This window comes from Lagopus muta, chromosome Z (genome assembly GCF_023343835.1).
Source record: "Lagopus muta isolate bLagMut1 chromosome Z, bLagMut1 primary, whole genome shotgun sequence".
NCBI classification, from domain to species: Eukaryota; Metazoa; Chordata; class Aves; order Galliformes; family Phasianidae; genus Lagopus; species Lagopus muta.
In genome coordinates, this window is record NC_064472.1 from 22439925 (window position 1) to 22459853 (window position 19929).

The following is a 19929-nucleotide window of genomic DNA, read 5'->3' on the forward strand; positions in this document are numbered from 1 at the left end:
GAAAGTATTAGGCTTGTGAATGATGCCAGTAGGAGTACGATTGTAACAGGAAGACAGCAAACACCTTTCTGGATTTCTTGAATGTGACATTTCCTAATCCACCTTCAGAAACACTTGATACTCTGCACATTTTGCCCAGATTTTTTTAAATACTAATTAAGTGGATCTGGGGGAGAAATCTCAAAGGTCACTTAAAGGACAAGCTTTGATGGGAACAAAAATGTACCGCACTAAAGAGGATGTTTTTAAAAAAAAACTCCTAAACCTTTCCTTCATCTCATAGAAGCACAGGCATTTTGCCTCTCTTAGTACACTGTAAATGAACTATAAAAGTAGAACAAACCTCTTTCTGAGATGAATCTGAAACAAGGAAAAAGTGAAACAAATTTGTTCACAAGTAAATGACAAAAAGATGAAGAATCCTGCTGCCAAGTTACAACAGAATGACTTCTGTATTTAATTTGCATTCTCATTTTTATACAAAGACTGGCATAAGAGGCTTAAAAATGTACTTTTGGTCATCACTGTGCCACAGTTCTTATGTGCATTCTATGGTTCATTTACTGTCTACACACACCACAATTCCTTTTCTACCATATAAGGAGTGCAGTAGGATAATGGTAGACTTGTTTTGGGCAAATTGCAGTAATTGTCACTTCTTGTCTATTCAGTCATTTTCCAGGTTATTAAAAGGTGACAGTCACTGAGGACTGCCCTGTAAAAAATTGCCTTGTAAGTCACTGGTTGAAAGCTCTTTTAAGCTCCTGTCCCAACAGTAATTGCAGTGTTACAGCACCTGTTATAGTCTGAGAACATAGCTGAACAAAAGGTCTGTGTGAAATTACAGTTTCTTTTAACAGGACATCTGGTATAGGTAGAAGAATCAGACCAATATTGCAAGGGATGTATCCGTCAGGTCAGAAACAATAGGAGCAGAATTAAAATCTAAATACATGTCAGACAAAAAGATGATACCTGTGGAGCAGCAGGGAGAAAGATTCTCACTGACTAGGCTTACCCTCCCATTTGATAGAGGTAGAAAGGAGCACCCTCAATGCTAGGAACTTCTTCCATACTCTGGTACCTGCAAAGTCTGTTACGTTAGCAATGTCTAGCTCTTCAAACACAGCAGACAGACATGATCCAGCCTAAAGCTACATTAGTACCTGAGTGTACCACTGGCTTTATCTCCCTATCTTCTGGTAGGATAATACCTTCTTATTAATATTAGAAGTTTTGCATATTTTTTTCTTGAGCTTTGTTGTTAACTTTCAAGGAACTTTTGGTGCATATATAGCAGTGAGCATCCACCTCAAGGGACCACTCAAATATCACAAGAAATACTTAACTGGGAAGAGTGTACTTTAAGGTTACTGAATGCACGGAGATTTGGGCAGTTAGTTTGAAAAGAGAATAGGAATAGAATTAAATGTGAAACAGCAGAATGGGTGCACAGAGTGAAGGAAGGATGTTGGTACAAATTTCACATAGATTGAACCAAAAGTAGTGCCTCCTACTTATCTTCATGGAAACTATAACAATAAAGAAAACAGCTCTACTGGATAGAGAAAATTCTCAGTTACAAAACGCTCTTTTTCAGTATAGCCACCACTATTAGCTATGCATTTTTACCAGCAATGAATGAGAGCCTGCATGCTACACATAAAAATCTGCACCAGAGGAGGTGACCCACTGTCACTGCCACTGCTGAAATGCAGCATGCCTCACTGTGTTTCACATCCACTGTCTGGTCTCGCATCAACATTCAGCAAGTGTCAATGAATGTCAGTGGTGCCATTTTTTTCTACATGAAGGAATTCAGTTCCACCTCTTTGCTTCAAATGTATTTCCATGTCTGGCACAATTTTGTCAGAGTGCCCCTCTGCTGCCACCTGTCACACAGCAAAAACATGTAATGGAATTTTGGTGGGAAGGTTCAACCTCTACTGTCTTACCACCAGCATCCGCCTTTGACATCGTGAGTCAACATAATAAAATAGGAGGCATTAACATAATAAAATAGGAGGCATTACTTTCAGAGCAGCCTTAAGAGACGTAATATAAGAAATGGACTTTTTTTGTAGCTACATTTCATTCCATCCCACCACGGGGTTAGCTGCTTCTTCTTTTATGGTTTTGTCAATTGTCTGTTGCTTGTTTCAATAGTCTGTTTATTCCTGCAATCTACAGGCTCATGCAATACTGAAGGCTCTTCAGACCCTCGTGAAGAACTGCAAGTTAGGGAAGCTTGGGAGTTTACCCACGTACAAGGGTGAGGGACAGCCCCAAGGGCAGAGCTGTCTCAGTTGCTGTACTTCATGGAACTGGCTTTTGCAAGAGGGATAATGAATGTGGAACTATTTTCAGAACAAAACACAAAGCCCATGTTCAGTTTGTTTGTGTTTTTCTTTTTTTTTTTTCTTCACACACTCAGCACAATTACTCCCTTGTGCAAAGACAGACCACAAAACTCACTGTTAGAAATGTACGCATAGACCCTCTGCTATGTAATCTGTTTTTCAAAAAGTTGGGAAGGCGACAAGGACTGTTGTGTACCAGGGAAACAGGATGAGATGCACATCCTGACAGGCACATGATGAACAGAGTAGACCCAAGACAAGCTTATGCAGAAAATCCATCTGCATACTGCTTAAAGGACTACCCAAGACAAACGTCTCCATGCTTCATGGTGAAGAAATAGGGTAGTTGGCTCTTGTTCTTTTTTTCAGAAATACACAAAGAGTCAAAAAATGAAGCAAACCCTCAAAACTTTCTGGAGCAGGATTCAGGGACATTTTAGTCAATGATGAGAGCTGCCTTGCCCAAGAAAGGGTTTTTGCTTAAACACATCAGATACAATACCCTGAAACTACACTGAGAGTGGCCAGTGCTGGAGGGTTCTTCATGAAGAATGAAATACCAGTGAAAGGTTATCTTTACCTCCACCACACATCCACTAGCTTTTTTGTTTTTGCTTCTGATGATGATGTGAAGATGAAAAGCAGGTAAAGAGCAAGAATAAATTCCTCTTCAATTTCTTAGCTTGTGATAATATATATTTCTTCTTGGCTGTAAAACTGAACTGGAATCTACAATTACATTGGTAAGAAAAAATGCTGTGAGTTCCAGATAATATGCAAAGGAGTCCATGAAACACAGAGCTGTAAAAGGAAAGGTTTCGGATTAAAAGAGAGAACTATGAAAGTGCTGTTGATCATTGTTAGAAGGATGAAAAAGTTGACATTTCATAAATGATGCTTAAGACAGTCTTCAGCTCCTAATTCTGTGTGCTACAAGATCACAGTAAAAATTTTTGAACATTGGAAGCACAAGCCTCCTTGAAAAGGCAACCATACCTGTTCAGAAAGTACTTAGAATAGTTACAAACTTCTTCCATTTCATGGGATTTGAGGAATCTGCACCAGTACTCTGGGGAAAATTTCTGAAGGGCTGAGGACCAGATTTTCAGCAAGGGCAAAGTGTGCAACTTTTTGCCACCACAAGAGGTACTTGCAGAACAATAAGAAATAGGATCTCCACAGTAAATGTTTTTCACTTCACTGAGAAGTACAGAGAGAAAGAAGGGGCTGCCCTGTATTAAGCAGCAATGGCTGGAAAGCGCAGCACTCTAGGAGTGTAGACAATGTGCAATTTCACAACAGGAACAGATCTAATTTAAAAGCAATCATACAGTGAAATGAAACAAAATCAATTTGGCATTTACCAGCTGCATGCTAAAATTGACTGTTACTGGGAAAGTTGACTTTAACAAAATTAGTCATTAACAGATTCCTGTATTTAAGAGAATTCATGTGTTGTTACTGATGTGTTTTTGCTGTATTTTTCCCTTGTAATTTGAAGTAACATGAGTTTTGAGTGAATGTTAACACAGAAAAAAGTGGATGTCTTCTTTTCAAGGAAACACTTTTTTATAGCTAATGTAATTTATAATTGAATTACAGCTGTATTTCACTTACATTTCACCTATATTTAACATGTGCTCTTATGTACACACAAGTTGCAGTAAAAACAAAGCCCAGTAATTAAGGCTCAGGTCTACTCCAGTGGTATTTATACTTACTCAGTACTTTACAAGGAAGATCAAATTGCATCTTCCATGAAGCCATGATTCTGACTGTATGAAACCCATCACTCTCAATTAGCTAATTAATTAATTACTTCACCCATCAGAAGATGAAAAGAGTTGCAGTGTGGAACTTACCTTGTACTCATCACATTTGGTAGTTTTTCATCTCTAAAGCACTAAACTAATGATAAACATAATGATGGTGAATGTAAGAACATGGTTTATGAATATTCCATATTCCATAACTTCTCAAATACTGCTTCTAGTACAGAGATAATAATTACCAACATGTACGAACAGTTCCCAAGCCACTATTGCCAACACATTATGAGAATGCAAAGCTGAGAGGAATATCAGTAGAGCTTGCACCAGGAAAGACTAATTTTAATTGGTTTATCAGGATTAATAAAAAATCTAATCAGATTTCAAAAGAATGGACTATCACAAATAAGCAGTTTTTGTTCCTTGCAAAGCTGAATGTGTTTTCGTAGCTATGTTCACGACAAGTAGCATTAACTCTATCCTGACAACAAATGGCCATCTCTTGGAAAAATAATAAAAAAAACATTTTGTGAGATGAACAGCTCGTGTGCATATCTTATCTGTTTTGAATTGATTCAGTGTGGTTTCTTCAAAGAAGATTTAAAGTTGAGAAAATGCTAAGCTGACCTAGTTGCACAAGTCAGAAGTAATCAACTTTGATCAGCATAATCTCAGCAAAGCAAGACGTCAAATGAAATACTTTGAGCCTCTTCAACCCATTTTGAAAAAGTGAACTGAACCACTCTGACATTGACAGTATTTTCAAGAGTGTGGAAACTGAGTTAGTAGAACATCTCTGCATTACGAATGTGGGTGGAGCTATATGCAGTCTGTATCAAGCTTTAATGCATTATAACGATCTTTCATTTCCTCATTAACAAAAAGAATGTAGCTATCAATCAGAAATCCCAGCAGAAGACAGAGAAAGCTGATCAAACCCAGACTTACTTCTCTTAAACCTTAGCAAAGAACAATGGCAACTCACTCAGAATGGCTTTGAAAGGATGAAGCATACAACAAAAATCCAGATTTTGTTCCAAATAAACAATATTTCATGCCATGGGAACTCTGAATTATATTAAGCAGTGACTTAATACAAATAAAACTGATCTGTGGAGAGTTATGTAAACATCACACTACAGTTAGCCAACATCATTTTCCATTGTAAGTGTTCATAAGAATGTTCATTCTTACCACTCTGGCTAGAGGCCAAGTATTAAAAGTTACACAGATGCATTCAAGACAACGAAATCCTAAACTTGTAGTTTGTGGTTATGGCTATTCCCACCTAACTTGATGATGCTGGGACTTCGGCTCCATAGCAACAAAACTAGATATATAACGATCACTACCAACCTTCATTTTTTTTTCAGAAAAGACTGCTTTTTACATTATTCCTGGCAGTAGCACAGGGTTAGTACAAAATAGCAGATGAAACTGCAAACCTTCTATACCTCAACTTTTTGTTAAAATAAGAAAAAAAAAAAAAAAAAAAAGATTCAAAGGGATCTGTTATTTGCACACCTTATTTGTTTCATCAGGCAGTGGAAAGACATTTTATATCCTTGTATCCACCTTGCCTAAGAGTATGGAGACCCCTGTGCTGTAATGTCCTTTGTCCACTCCATTCCTGTATGGATGCCTAGGCTCAACCAGCTCTGCAATCTGGACCACATTTAAGATCAGGAAACAATTTTCTATGGCAATGCTGGATTTCAACCAGACTGAAGTGGCATATACTTGCCTACCAATGACAGCCTCTTCTTAGTGTTGGCAACTAATGCTGCCAATTCCTTCTCAAATTATTTGTCACTCTGCATTTCCCTTTCCTTTTCTATGTCTGCTGCCAAGATAACAGTCCTTTGTTTCCAGCAATCCCACTCCCGCTCTCCTCTCCCTCAGCATGTCCCAGTGTTGCTGCCTTTCCATTCCCACACCACTGAATACCGTATTTAATTTCTGCAGTGGTCGTCTTTGTTTAGTTTCTGTATGTTTGAAGCATCCTCTCCACCTGCAAAGTTCTCTGTCTCTTCACGTTCTATTTCCCTTCATGGTTAGTAGAATGTTTTATCTGTTACAGAGCACCACAAACACTCAAGCTGCCATATAAATTACAAAACATGCCAACTAAAAGAAAAGAAAAGAAAATACTGCAGCCCAAATACTCACTGCTCAGTTGCCAGAGCTTCCCTTGTTCTTTTATAGCTGCCTCAGATGCTGGTTCTCATTTATACCCACTTGATTGACCTGCTGGCACTGCCAAAATGGTGTAGTGTTGTTCAGACATAAATCTTAGTCAGGCTGTAATTCTGCAGTGCAATACTCTCTCTGAACAGAGTCCTATTCACTTGGGGGCATTTGCAATTGGTGAAAGTGTTATCCATAGAAATTGCGGTGCTGCACCAGGCCATTGGCATGGCAGCTGTGGTTGCACGGACAGGGCGGCTGTATCTAACTTAGGCCAAGAAATGTTTTGCTGCATGCAAGAGAGTTATGGGTTCTCTTCCCCTTCTTCACGACAACAAAATTGTATTTCATCCAGCATACAGCGCATATGGTAGTAACCTCCTCATAAACAAGAATGGCTTTTTCTACTGTCTTCCATCTCTGTGCAACAGATAGTCGCCTTTGTCCCTATTTCTCCATCTTAACCCTAACATTTCCTCAGACAAAAGTCATTGTGCCTTCATCTTTCCAGTGCCTGGCAGCATCACCTTCCCACATTAAAGCAACTATTGAACAGGATAAATCACTCCAGTGAGCAGAGCTAGGAACACCCCAATCCTGACAAATGGATGCCAAGCAAACAGCACCTGGCTCTGATTATCAAAAACAGGCTTATAATTTACATTCTCTTTGAAATGTGTAAAAAAAAATCTCAAAAGGAAAGATGCTGCACAAAAATGCGTTTTTGCTATGCAAAAAGATACACTCTATTTTAATGCTATTGAAAACCATCCCAGTTTAACAACTCATCTCACAGGGTATTGTTAGCAAGAAGAAATCTTTGCCATGGGATTGCATGTGAAGCCAGTTTAAGCTTCGGAAAAGGATTAGGTATGTGAATGTGAAACAGGGACCTCCAAAGCTGACATGCTGAGGAATTCAAATTAATAATGCCCTCAATCCAACTGCCCCAGAGAGTCCAGGGATGGAAGATTTCTCTAAGCTTTGTGCTTCGCAGGTCCCTCCTGATTTGTCATGCAGTGCCATGCCTGATCCTTTCCTAATTCAAGATCCTCTTCCAGACCTCTTCTATGAAGCCACTTATTATTTATGTGACTCAAAGACTCATTTAGTTGGTTCCATAATAAAACATAATAAAGTGTATGTTACATTTTAACATACAGGGAAAATAATCATGATTTTATCTTAATGTGCAAAATTCTTAGTTTGTAAGCACCACTTGCTCTTCCTTTATTCTCATTATTTTGTGCTCTCCAAAACTACCTTATTATTCCTTTCCATGGACAGTTCAGAGCAAGCAGATTTACAGGATACAATGCATCATGTATTTTTAATCTCAAGAGACATCTAGAAAGCTCTGATGTCCCCATAATTACTAATAACTAAAGGTCACATAGCCCATCTTCCCACAAATGAATCTCTTTCATACCTTCCCTTGTCTTGTCAATTTCAGAACGTGGATCCTAAAGATAATATGAAATAAGTTAGTAGAATAGAGGCTTTTATGTTATCTTTCAGGAACCGGTCTGCTAGTGTGGTGAAGTTTGCTGCAAGATTTTTACTGGAATTTACCACTGCGTTTCACTCTGTTAATTCCTATTCATTCTATTATGTTTAGATAATTAAAAAAAAAAAAAAAAAAAAAAGCTAAATAGTTCCAGGAGCAATCACACAGGCATATGGTGTAGCCATGCAGAGACATTCTTGATGAAGCTGAAATTTGCCCTCCAGAGGTTCCTTCTCCTACTTGAGGGTAAGGGCTGCTGCAATTGCAGTGCTGCCAGGACTGGCTGCATGCAGGCTATATCTTGAGCTGGTCGATATCAGTACTCAGTTGAAGCACAGGATAAGCACTCCCTTCCCTTTCCAGTCCAAAGTTGAAGAGATTAGTTATCCACAACTGGGAGGCAGTGCGAATCAACTTGGCTACCTCACACCAATAGAGATTAGGCTCACTCACAAACTCAGCTGCAGAGACTGTAGGTACTGTAAGGAGATGGTCTTCCCCCTTCTGCTCTCTGCCTCTTAGCTGTGTTAACCAGCACATCTTAGCCGGAGTCTCTCCTGCAATTTACATATACTCCATCTGCTGTCTAGACGGCACCCAGGCACTCACGCCTGCCCAGCAGGGTGGTCTCTTCTTGTGGCCCTTTGCTCCAAGAAAATTCTCAGTAATCAGAAGGGATGAGTTCAAGAAGAGCATCAAAGCCATGCACGGCTGATGAGGTAGAAATCCAGGTTGGATGCAAACTGTGATTAACTAATGAGGTAAGTAAAGTTGATAAGGGAGTATTATCACTTATGCATACTGAGCATTTTTTAATCTTTCCTTTTACAGGTTTTGCAAAATATAACTTTACCATAATACCTATCTACTTGTACTCTACTTTATCAAACAGCAAGTTAAGTCTTCCAGAGAGCTCATTATCGCTCAACAGCAGTAAAGAAGGAATATACAGTAGTAGCTCAAGATTTAGCTACATGCAAATAGAGCAGTGCCATGAGTGTCATGATTTTCATCTTTATTTGAGTCAAGAGGACATCAATACCTCAACTCTTATCTACATTGCACAGTGGAAAGCAGTGCAAAAATTCTCAAACGTTAAAGGGAGAGCAGCACAATCACCTTAGCATGTTAGTCCAACTAAAAAAAAAAATAAAAGGCCTGTTTCCTGTATTGCTTTCAGAAACTTAACTGTTATCTTTCTTGACACTGAACTGCCATGTCTCTATAGCAGCTCAACTGGGCTCCACGTTGCAGCTGCTTATGCAGTTTCCAGTAGATAGATATGTCTCAAACATGTGATGTATGTAGTAAGTAAGCTGGCAAAAGTGAATATTTTAGTGGAGATTAGTGTGCTGCTGCATCCAACAATACAGTACTGTAGAAGTACATCAGCAAAAAATGGCATTAAACTCTGTGAAATTCCAAAAGACTGTCGCCATGCTCTAGCAGCCACCAGTTTCACAATCCTGTTACCTGCTATGCCACTTGCATATGTGATGCCCCCCAGTGACATCACACCTTGGCTTAGTGCTATTTCTGCTGGATGACAAAACTTGCATTCACTTCACTGGATTCAGAATTAGATTTGTGCTGAGCACTAACCCAAATTCATGAGCTCCTGATTTCCACCTGCTGCTGCTCAAATGCAGTACTCTGCTGGAGTTAGAAGTGGGATGCCTATTACACTTACCGAGGTTAGTTTACCTTGTGTTTCCAGTGGAACAGGAGAAAGGGCCAATCGCATCATTATTTAAGAGTTCTGCTATGCTACAGTGAGGTTAATTATTCAACTAACATAACAAGTTTGCTTGGGTCTTGTAAGTTGCTCACTATCCCACCAATGCCAGCATTATTAGTTTTGTCCTAGTATTCTCTGTAGCAGGAATGTAGCAGGCTACGTGTTAATATGGTTAGCCATCTAGACAAGAACAATGAAGGGATTTTCATTGCAGTCACCACATCTGAACTTCCTGAGCTGACATTTCATAAAATGTGTAAAAAAAACCCCAAACCACCACAACAACAGTAACAATTAAACAAAACCACTACAAAATGGTCCATTCCCTGTTTTCTATACAGAATTTACTTTTCATTAGAAGTTCCTTTATTTTCTAGAGACACCCAGTGCCCAGACCTTCCAGAACAAGCCATCCAAGAAGGACAAATCCTTGAACCTGCTTCTCTGTTAGAAAAAGGGTTGCTCCGTGAGTTTATACCTGTAGGATGCTCAGCAGAAGTACAGCCTGGAATGTTCAGGTAGATAAGCCTAGCAGCATCAAGCACTCAGGAAAATATCTCTTCAAGGAAAAATCCTTGCCTGTTTCCTGGCAAGTTACCATCTGTCCTTTACCCCACCTCCACGCTTCGACTCTGTGCTGTGTCAAGTTCAGCTTGCTTTTCACAGCAAGAGCATCAACATCATGAAAAGATCTGCAGTGGTCTTTTAAACTCAATACCAGCCCAACAAACTGTATTCTCAATTAAAAACGTGCACAGACCTCACCCTATGTCAACAGGTGGAAGATTTTACTGTTTCCAGACCTTCCTCATGGTGAAGAATAAGTACAAGGATTACACGGTGGAGATACAGCAGCACAGAGAGACAGTACATGTGTGAGTCATCTGCAGCAATAGAGTTTGCAAAGGCACAGCCTGGATAAAGGGATTAGCAAGGCAAGACAGACAGATACATGCCTTGGGAGCGCACACACCTGTGTCCTCTCATTAGGTGTCAGAATAGATAATTAAGGATTACACTGTATTAAGAAGATCGAGTAGGACTTAGGGTGCATTCACAAACCAGCTGCACTGGTGAACTGATCCCAGCATCCATGAAGCACTTTTTTCTTTCTCCCACCACTCGTTTCCTCCTCGTTGAGTTATATTGAAAAGCCTCAGTACTTAAAATAGCTTTAATATTTTTAATATTAATTTAATATTAAATTAAAATATTAAATAGTAATAAACAATAACATTAATATTAATTTAATATTAATAATAATTTTAATATTTTAATAATAAAATTAAAAGAAAAGAAAAGACTATATCTCACTATATTTGTAAATTTCCTCAAAGTATTCAAGAATTTTATAGTATACAGAACCGTATAAATTAGAGCAACACATTTCCTAAAATGCCAGCACAATAAACTTCTCTTCCTTCCTTTCTTCTGTCCTAGAACAGTTTCTTCTATTAATAATTCTATGCCCGCATGGGAAGAAAATCAGTGTGTCTGAGAAATCACGTGTGGCAACTGTACATGACAACTGCAGACGGAAAACACTGAACCTAAAAAGTGAACTCTCAAAGAGAGACACAAATGTGTTTTGTTTTGTTTTTTTGAATATATGTAACCAAATAGCAGCTACTAGAGAAAACCACTTAAAAATATTTGTTTCATTTTTGCTGCTTTGTGAAAATGGCTAGCACTGCACAGACTGTGTATTAGAATGGAGTTACAGTTCCCCTCAAGCTTTTCTTCAGTTCTTTCTCATGAAAGTCTCCTTGTTGATAAACTACATTCTTACGTCTTCTCTATTGCATTCTCCTCTTACAATTAGGAGCATAATGGTAAAAAATAGGTTGTCTCTGTCTCTGTAAGGATATTAATATTATACAATTTAAAAAACTTTTGTATTCTCATCAAACTGAATATTTGTAAGTGGTTTGTATCTTCCTAATCTGAATTTCCTTGCTTGTTTTCTGACTGTGTTCACCTGTAGCTCAGTAGTAGTTTGATAGAAGCAGAAACAGTTGTAGTCTGTGCCTATATGGAGAAAAACAGGGAATTTGAACAAAATTAATTGAGATTAGCATCTAATAAAACTCTGAACTAAATCCGGGAGCATGATTCATTGTGCTTCCTCATACTGGTTTTAAAACTGCAAGACACTGATATTTGGTAAATATCCAGTATATATTGGTGTGTTCTCAACAAAACACCCATAAAGCTTTCACGTCACCTTACCATACATTTCTTATGTGCTCCGTTTTTGACCAAGAAGCTCATAGAGCCTTTACCAATTGTGAGTGTATGGCTGACAGTGCCTCCAGCACAAAGCAATCTCATTAACTTTTCATGCTCATTAAGAAATACTCTACCCTTGCATATTTTCTTTAACGTGAACAAATCTAGCAGTTCTGATTCTAATCAGAAACATAACAAGAAGGGACAAGCCTTTTTCCTCCTGAAGCAGGAGCCAAGCAGATGTGGCCTCTCAAGAGTTTGGGGGATACACAAAGAGGTGGCTACTCTTCATGCCTGGCATTGTGTAATCCATGGAGCTGAAGCCGTAGCCTAATTTGGTATGGGCACTGTCTCTCACTTACTCTGGTAAATACTGGGAATTACTCCCCTGAAGAAATGTTTGCTAGGAGTATGCCCTTGCCTTCATGCTGATCCCTGTCCCTAGTGGGAAAAGCTGCCAAGGGATTTCATTCCAAACTTTTTATCAATCCTTCAGATTTACAGCTGTTGCTTCCCATCATACCACTGAATGAAATGGCAGAGGTGGTTAGCTGAAAGCCTCCACACAGTTAACGTGAGACCGTATCACAGAAGCACAGAATGGCCTGGGTTGAAAATGACCTCAGAGATCATCCATTTTCAACCCCCTGCTATGTGCAGGGTCACCAACCACCAGACCAGGCTGCCCAGAGCCACATCCAGCCTGGCCCTGAATGCCTCCAGGGATGGGGCATCCACAACCTCCTTGGGCAACCTGTTCCAGTGTGTCACCATTCTCTGAGTGAAAAAGCTGCCACTTCTGTCTGCATAGGAAGAGGAACAATGCTTGCTGCCCCTTGCCTGTGGGCACCACTGCATGCAACTCTGACCTGCCACTGCCCAGGCCTCCTGCCTGCCTGTGGCAAGCAATAGGGGAGGCATCCACTACACACCCCACCATGTTGTGGCTGAAGGTGGTGTGGTGATGAGGAGAGCAGGTCAAGTCTTGGAACACCGCCTGTTTAAAATGCCACAGAGTAGGAATCTGCTGGAACACATGAAAGTAATCCATTTCCACTCCTGCTCTAAGAGGGCAGCATATTGTTCTTCCTCTTCATCTATTTCCTCTGAAATCTTTCTGCACCCAGTTGTATTAATGAATGTTGAACTGATGATGACACATATCATATCAATGTGGATGTATGCAGAATTAGGTCATCCCAATGGAAAGCTGGCCCAGCAGCTCCAAAAGCACTCTGCAAAGAAGCAGCAAGCTGAGCTATTCTCTTGCTCTCATTTCATTTATACGATGTGCACGAGGATAAAATCTAACATGCTAGCAATGCACTTTAAGATCCCAAAATTTGCTCTGAATTTTAGTTTTAGACATGAGTTCAATACAAATTGAATACAAATACTTGATCCCTGGATGCCTCTAACATCTTGGTAGAAGCTGCTCTTTACAAGGAAGGAAGAGGGATAGTTTGAGAAGAGGAGAAAAACAGTATGTTTATACATTCTATGAGGTGAAAAACGATTCTTAAACACTGGGAGAAGGGAACGAATGAAGCCAAATGGATCTATCCCCACACTGATTTACTGTTACAACCAGTGAGGTGAGTAGGAGAAATGGGAAAAAGCAAGGGAGTCCCAAACACTATCCTAGACCATCAGAAAAAATGATTCTGCCTCATAGTGCCATGAAGCTGTGCACAGGTGCAACTGAAACTTAGTGCATCATGAACTCACCACTGTACACTGTCAGGGTATTTGCTTACACAGGGCAGAAAAAGAGAGTGCAGGCTGAGTGTTCCTGCATAGTTCGTCCAAAACAAGCAAGATGTTTGTTTTCTGTGAAGTTGTAAAGCTTGTTGTTTTTTGAAGTACAGAGAGTCAGCTGTTGAAGAAAGGTGTTCTGGATTGAGCCATCTTACAGCAGGACCTTTAGAAGTAGGGAGGGGTTGAAGAGCAGGCCTGAGATGCACCTCATTAATACCTGTTGTATGCAGTACCTCCCAGAAAGCAGTCTCAGTTTTGATGTTAAATTTATGAACATTATTTCTGAGAAAGCTGGAAAAAGAGGGAAGTTCCTGGACTTCACCTCAAAGAGTTAAAATTCTGCAAGTAAATTCAGCAAGTCAAAATTCAGCAAGTAATGAGGAAATCTCATGCTAAGAGTATGATATACTTCATTAATAATAAAAGAGATATAAAATCTGCAACCGTTACCCAGCAACACCTCAAATATGTCAGACATAATGGCATGTAAAGCCATCTTCACACTGTTCTACCTCCTTATATCTCACAGTAGCAGTACCAAGAGGTAGATAAATTGGAGCCTGAGAGGCCCCACAAACTAAGGAATTGTAGGGCACAGTGTAAGTGGTGCAACTCTACTGACCCACCACCCCACTATAAACAGATTGTGAATGCAGATGCTGGTGTTTGGGTTCTCCACCCTGACTAGACCTTCAGTAGTGCAGACCAAATGTGAAGTCAGCATAGAATACAGTGGCTACCAGGAGTTCATCACCTAGTCAAGCCCTGAACAATGATCTTAGAAAACTAAACTGTAAACCTAACTAACTTGGTTGCTCCGTTGAAATGTTCATTACCATGGCAATATTTCATTTCCCATATGGTTTATTATTTAAACCAAACCAGACAGAGTTTTTCTGATGCTAAGAATGAGAATACAAGTTGCGTACTGATATATGTGAATAGGTGCTTGTAGCAGTGGTAATGCATGCTGACTTTCAAGGCAAACAGCACAACATTCCTGCCTGTCTGGAGTGAGCAATGCTGCCACATATTATTAAGTGGTCAGTATGAGACTGAAATTTGGTTCTAAAAATGCCTGAGCTAGGGGAGAATAAGGGGGCTGGGATTTTTCATTTAAAAATAGCTCTTTTCCACATTTGTAGGTTGGTCTCATTTTGCAGCAGCTATATTCTGCACCAACATGTGGTAGACCAAAGATTAAGTCTCAAATTCCCAGACACTGGGTTAGAAGAGGCCAAGAATGCCACAGAAGTGGCAAGCTTAGTGTCAGGAGTTGGGGATTTGGTTGCCGTACTTTTCAGCACCTCTTGTTACTTGAGCCTTCTAAGAGCCTTGACATTCGTAACAGAAGTGGCTTATTCCCACCTCTTTCTTTCTTACCAGCTCTCTTTAGGACTCAGCTAAAAAGAGCCATGCTGTGTTTTTTAAAGTGGCTGTAGCATACACTGCCCTACTGGCAATAGTAATGTTACCCTTTGCATTTTATAAAGTGGTCAGGACTTCATTAGAGTGAACAGATGTGCAAGGAGAAAAATATGAAAATGAATACTAGTGTAATCACCCAGATTTCAAATGCGTGACAGTTATTCAGCTGCTTTATGAAGTGACCATGTTTTTTTTAATCTCTGCCATCGAATGCGTCTGAACACCTTTTGACTACAGACAAAATGGTAGAATCATGGAATCTTAGAATTGGTCAGGTTGGAAAAGACCTTAAAGATCATCAAGTCCAACCACAACCTAACCATGTTACCCTGACAACCCTCCACTAAATCATGTCCCTGAGCACCACATCCAAATGGTTTTTAAACACATCCAGGGATGGTGACTCAACCAACTCCCTGGGGAGCCTATTCCAGTGCTTAACAACCCTTTCTGTAAAGGAGTTTTCCCTGATATCCAACCTAAACTTACCCTGGTGTAATTTAAGGCCATTTCCCCTCGTCCTGTCACCTGTCACCAGTAAGAAGAGACCAGCCCCACTCTCACTATGGTACATAGTGTACATTGGCTTTAAAGGCCAAAATCTTGTCTGAGGCAAATACAAATCAGGGGCATATAACTGTAAAAAAGGTCAAAGGGATACAGACGTGCATCAGTGAAGAATATTTGTAGGACATCCTGGAGCACATATGCCCTCATCACACATTTGATCAGAATTCTGAACTAGGGGCATAGGCTGCTGTCAAAAGGATGTGGCACTGCTGGAGTCTGTGCTAACCTAGTGGCTTAGTTATATTTTGCAGTGCTTATGCAAAGCTCTTACTGGCTGCAAGATAAGAAATTACAAAGGATACATGTGGATATGGGAATCGTGCCGTTCTTTTGGATGTTCTGGAAGCACTCCACAATAGCAAGAAAGTCACAGTGCCTTAAGGACTGTTGTAGGCTGTTTTAAGATGCTGTCAGAACATGAGTATTTTTCATGATTTAAGTCTCTCACTCTTTAATCCTTATGCTACATCCTCAGCTCAAAAATTCTAAACTTCCAATTTTTGCCATTCATATGGAGTCAGGAAAATCCAAACTCACTCATTTTTATCTGCCACTGCCCTGGGATGGAATGTTATCTTGGTTCAGTTTGGGAGTTTCTGATTATGTGCTTCATGCTCTGAAGAGCTGAGATATGCACTGGCTAAGAGCCTACTTCAAACCACTTAGAAGAAAACTCAGTTCAGTTCTGGAAAAGGAATGTAGGATAATTTTCAAACATATTTCCAAATACATTTTTCCTGGATTGTTGTGCTCTAGAGCATCTGGAGATCCAAAAGCTAGCTTCAGATTTCATGGGAAATGGTAGAGGTATAAACCCAGAGTATTTCACTGTTTGCCAGGCTTTTGCATTCTTTCCTTTTACAACCAAAATGCAACAGCAGAAAATAATGTTTAATTCCACTCACATCTCTGAATGAATATTTGCATTTCTTTACCCTAATAAAAGATTAGCAGTGCCTTGGAATGGCAAACCTGTAGAGGTAGCAATAATGTCCATTTATAAATAGGCAAAGTACAGCAGCATCAACATTTGTTACTGATACAAACAGCCCCTCCAACCTAAACCACTTACTCGGGGTCTCAGACATCACTTCTGTGCTTACTAGTGCACTGTGCTGTCGGTTTCCAACAAGGCCCTGTTTACTGTAGCTATTTCAGGCTACTGTCAACATAGAACTGTGCCAGTCCATCTTACACCAGCACTGTGGATGCTCTGACTTTTGTTGAAGACTACAGAAACCAGAGGAACATGAAAGCAGCTCTCATATTTTCCTCTAACCATATCACAGTATGACAGTGCCAGATTTGAATATCCATTTCAAAGTAGGGCTGCCAGTAAAAATTACATTTCCTAGCTGCTACCCTACCTTAAGGCCTATTTTTAAGACCAGTGTAGGCAGTAGGAAACTTCTCATTGACACTGGTATTCCTTCACTTTAAGGAATTGCTTCCCATAAATACCACTTGGTCTGGCACTGTTCTTGCATTGGCTGTGCACTGATGGCTATAAGAGGGACTGCCACACTACAGCACATCTCCACTTAATATTTTGTTCCAATTGTGAACTGTCTGCGATTGAACTGAAGTTTTTCCAAATTCATTCTTTATTCAGCATTCCTCTCTGATCATTTTTACAGCCATTGTCTTAGCCTTTAGCTATTGTTTGTAGCTTTTGTCTGGTAGTTGCCATTAATATTTCAGACTGTTTTGGTTTAACGAAGTCGTGTAAGTCACGTTAATGTAGCAGTAATAGCAACAATGCACCATATTTCTGTGCAAATTATGGTTATGAATTTGAAATTTACTCCCTCTGAATGTTTTCAGTAGTCTCTTAAATTTCTACTGCTGAACTGTGCTGTTGTTATCTCTGCACAGATTTGAAAGCCAGAACATTAAGAGGAAGTAGATAGAAAAGGGATGTAAAATAAGCTCAAGCACACATTAACAGTTCGAAAGATTATTTTTGAGTATTTTTTTGTTGATGTTTTATCTCCCGAAAGCCATTGATATTCAAGTATGAATTTAATGATCTAACTTATCTAACTTATTCAGTGAATGAGGTGATGCTTTACTTTTTTAACAAGTCACTAAGATAAATCATTAGTTCTACTATCAAGGAAATATAATAACGGTAATACATTTATTTAATATAATGTGTGATTTCCCGTTCTTGCAGCATTTATTCTTTCACATTCCCAGATCAGAATTGACTTCTGATCATATGGAGAATCAGATGTGTCAGAAGTATTCCAGAGTGTACTAAAAGAAAGGGAAAAATATTATGCAGTCCTGCATGGTTTAATAAGGTTGATGTGAACATGAATATCCACTGGCTTAATAGCTTTAACTAAAAGCTGAGCATCATAGTTCCTTTTGTCTCCTGTGCTGACTTGCCCTTTTGCATAGTTTTACTGAAGTTGCACTAAGTTTTGTATGCCCATTTCCACTGCATATTAAAAATGTGAATACATGCCATATGAAGGCATCTGACAGACAGCTAGTGCTGGGCAAGATGGTTTTGGCCAAAATATTGTTACTGTGCGACAGTGATTCAATGATGTCCATTTTAGTGAGTTGCTTACAGGGAAAAAAAAAAAAAAGTCGTAAAACTGGAATGATTTAGTTTTGAGATACTTTGAATTTTAGTTTAAAGCATTTGGAAATCATTTTCAGATTTAAGAAAGAATGAGTAAACAAACAAACCCTCCTAAACCCCAAACCTTAATCTCAATTAAAAAATATTATTTTTCCTACTTTTATATTTGACTGAGTACTTTATTCTGTCTTGATGGAAAATGAATTCTTGTAAATCTGCCAGTGAGCCCCCCAAGCTGACTAGTTGCCCAGTTCTGGATACAAAAGTCTACTTAGCAGTGTTTCTTTGGCAAAGGCAGCAGCTGTAATTTTTGTGTGAGTGTTGAACTCCTAAGTTATTTTCAGATAGATGAATAGTATGCTTTCAAGTGACTATTCTTCCAAACAATCTCTGTTTGTGCTTATTATGCATCAGTAGTTTTGCTTTCACATTGAAAATGTACAAAGATACAACTCACAGTTATTAAGTTGTGCTAGAATGATGCCTGCATGACTCCAGAAAGGAATTTAGAATTCAGAATCAGGCTAGTAAGAAGTCTGTGGCTGAAAGGGGATGACAGAACTTTCCACTTCTGCTTTGCTGCTTTGAATCCTGGAGACAGTTCCTCATAACATAAGGCTGAGAGGAAGAATTTGCAAATAAAATTTGTGGAGACTAATATTATAATATCAGTCAAAATAAAAATTGTGGACAGTTAGATGCCTGAGGCAACATATGTACTAGCATCTTAGTTGCATAAAATCCTTGTTCTCCTCTCATGCGTCAGGCAGATATGGCCCTCTAAAAGTCAGGGCCAGTCCCTCTACAATGATACCAGCATGTCGTGAGATTACATAAAAAAGGTTCTGGTTTTCCAGGGCAGTGCAGATTGTTCATGAGTAATGAAGGATGAAATGCCACCTATTTATACAGCCTCAAAGTCAGTATTTGTGAGAGGCAAGTCACTCTGTGAGAAGTGTATATGAGTACTGGCGAGGTGAGTGGGACCTGGACATTTCCAAAGATGCTTTTTCATCAGAGCGTTGCCAAGAATGATTTGAATGTTACTGGTTTTATGGATGTACAGTCCTGAATCTACTTCTCTTTGTCCTGCTGGAGAACATGGCAGAGCCTGGTGAGGTTCTGGGGCTGAAAGAAAAGAGAAAAATTCAGATGGAGTGTGCGCTATTCAGTGCAAATGGCAGCAAAAACCCAGTTCTGCCAAATTCGAAACCGAATGATTTTCCCATTGCGATAGAAATTAAAGCACAGCACATAGCTATGGACTGTAATACAAAACTCTGGACAAAACTGCTGTCATGTTCCCAAAATACACTACTATTTGCCAAGGACAGGACAATCTCCTAATCATTTGTAATGAACGCTGTAGAAAATCCTTCTTGCTGCATAGTGTGTGCTTTTCCCTATACTGAGTATGTAAACTGCAGCCAAATAGAATTTACCAATACCACCAAGTGTCATGTAAGTCTCTTTGGGACCTCTCTTATTACTCTTTTAAGGAGGGCAGTGAAGTTATTTGGAAAGTAATTCTTTCTTATATCATTATTGGGGGGTGAAAGATTAAATTTATTGTTTCTTGTAATGCTTGTCAAAAATACAAAGATGCCAAGTTTACCCATTAATTGTGTTTGACCCATTGTTTGAAGCTGCTGGTACAAAATGTTTTTTTTTATATTCTCGTAAGTCCAGGCAACATCTGCCAGGCATTGCTAGTAACCAGCTGCCCATTTTCTTCTCTTTTTCAGAGGTAGCTGAATTCTCGCCAATTCTTTCAATCAAAAAAAGAA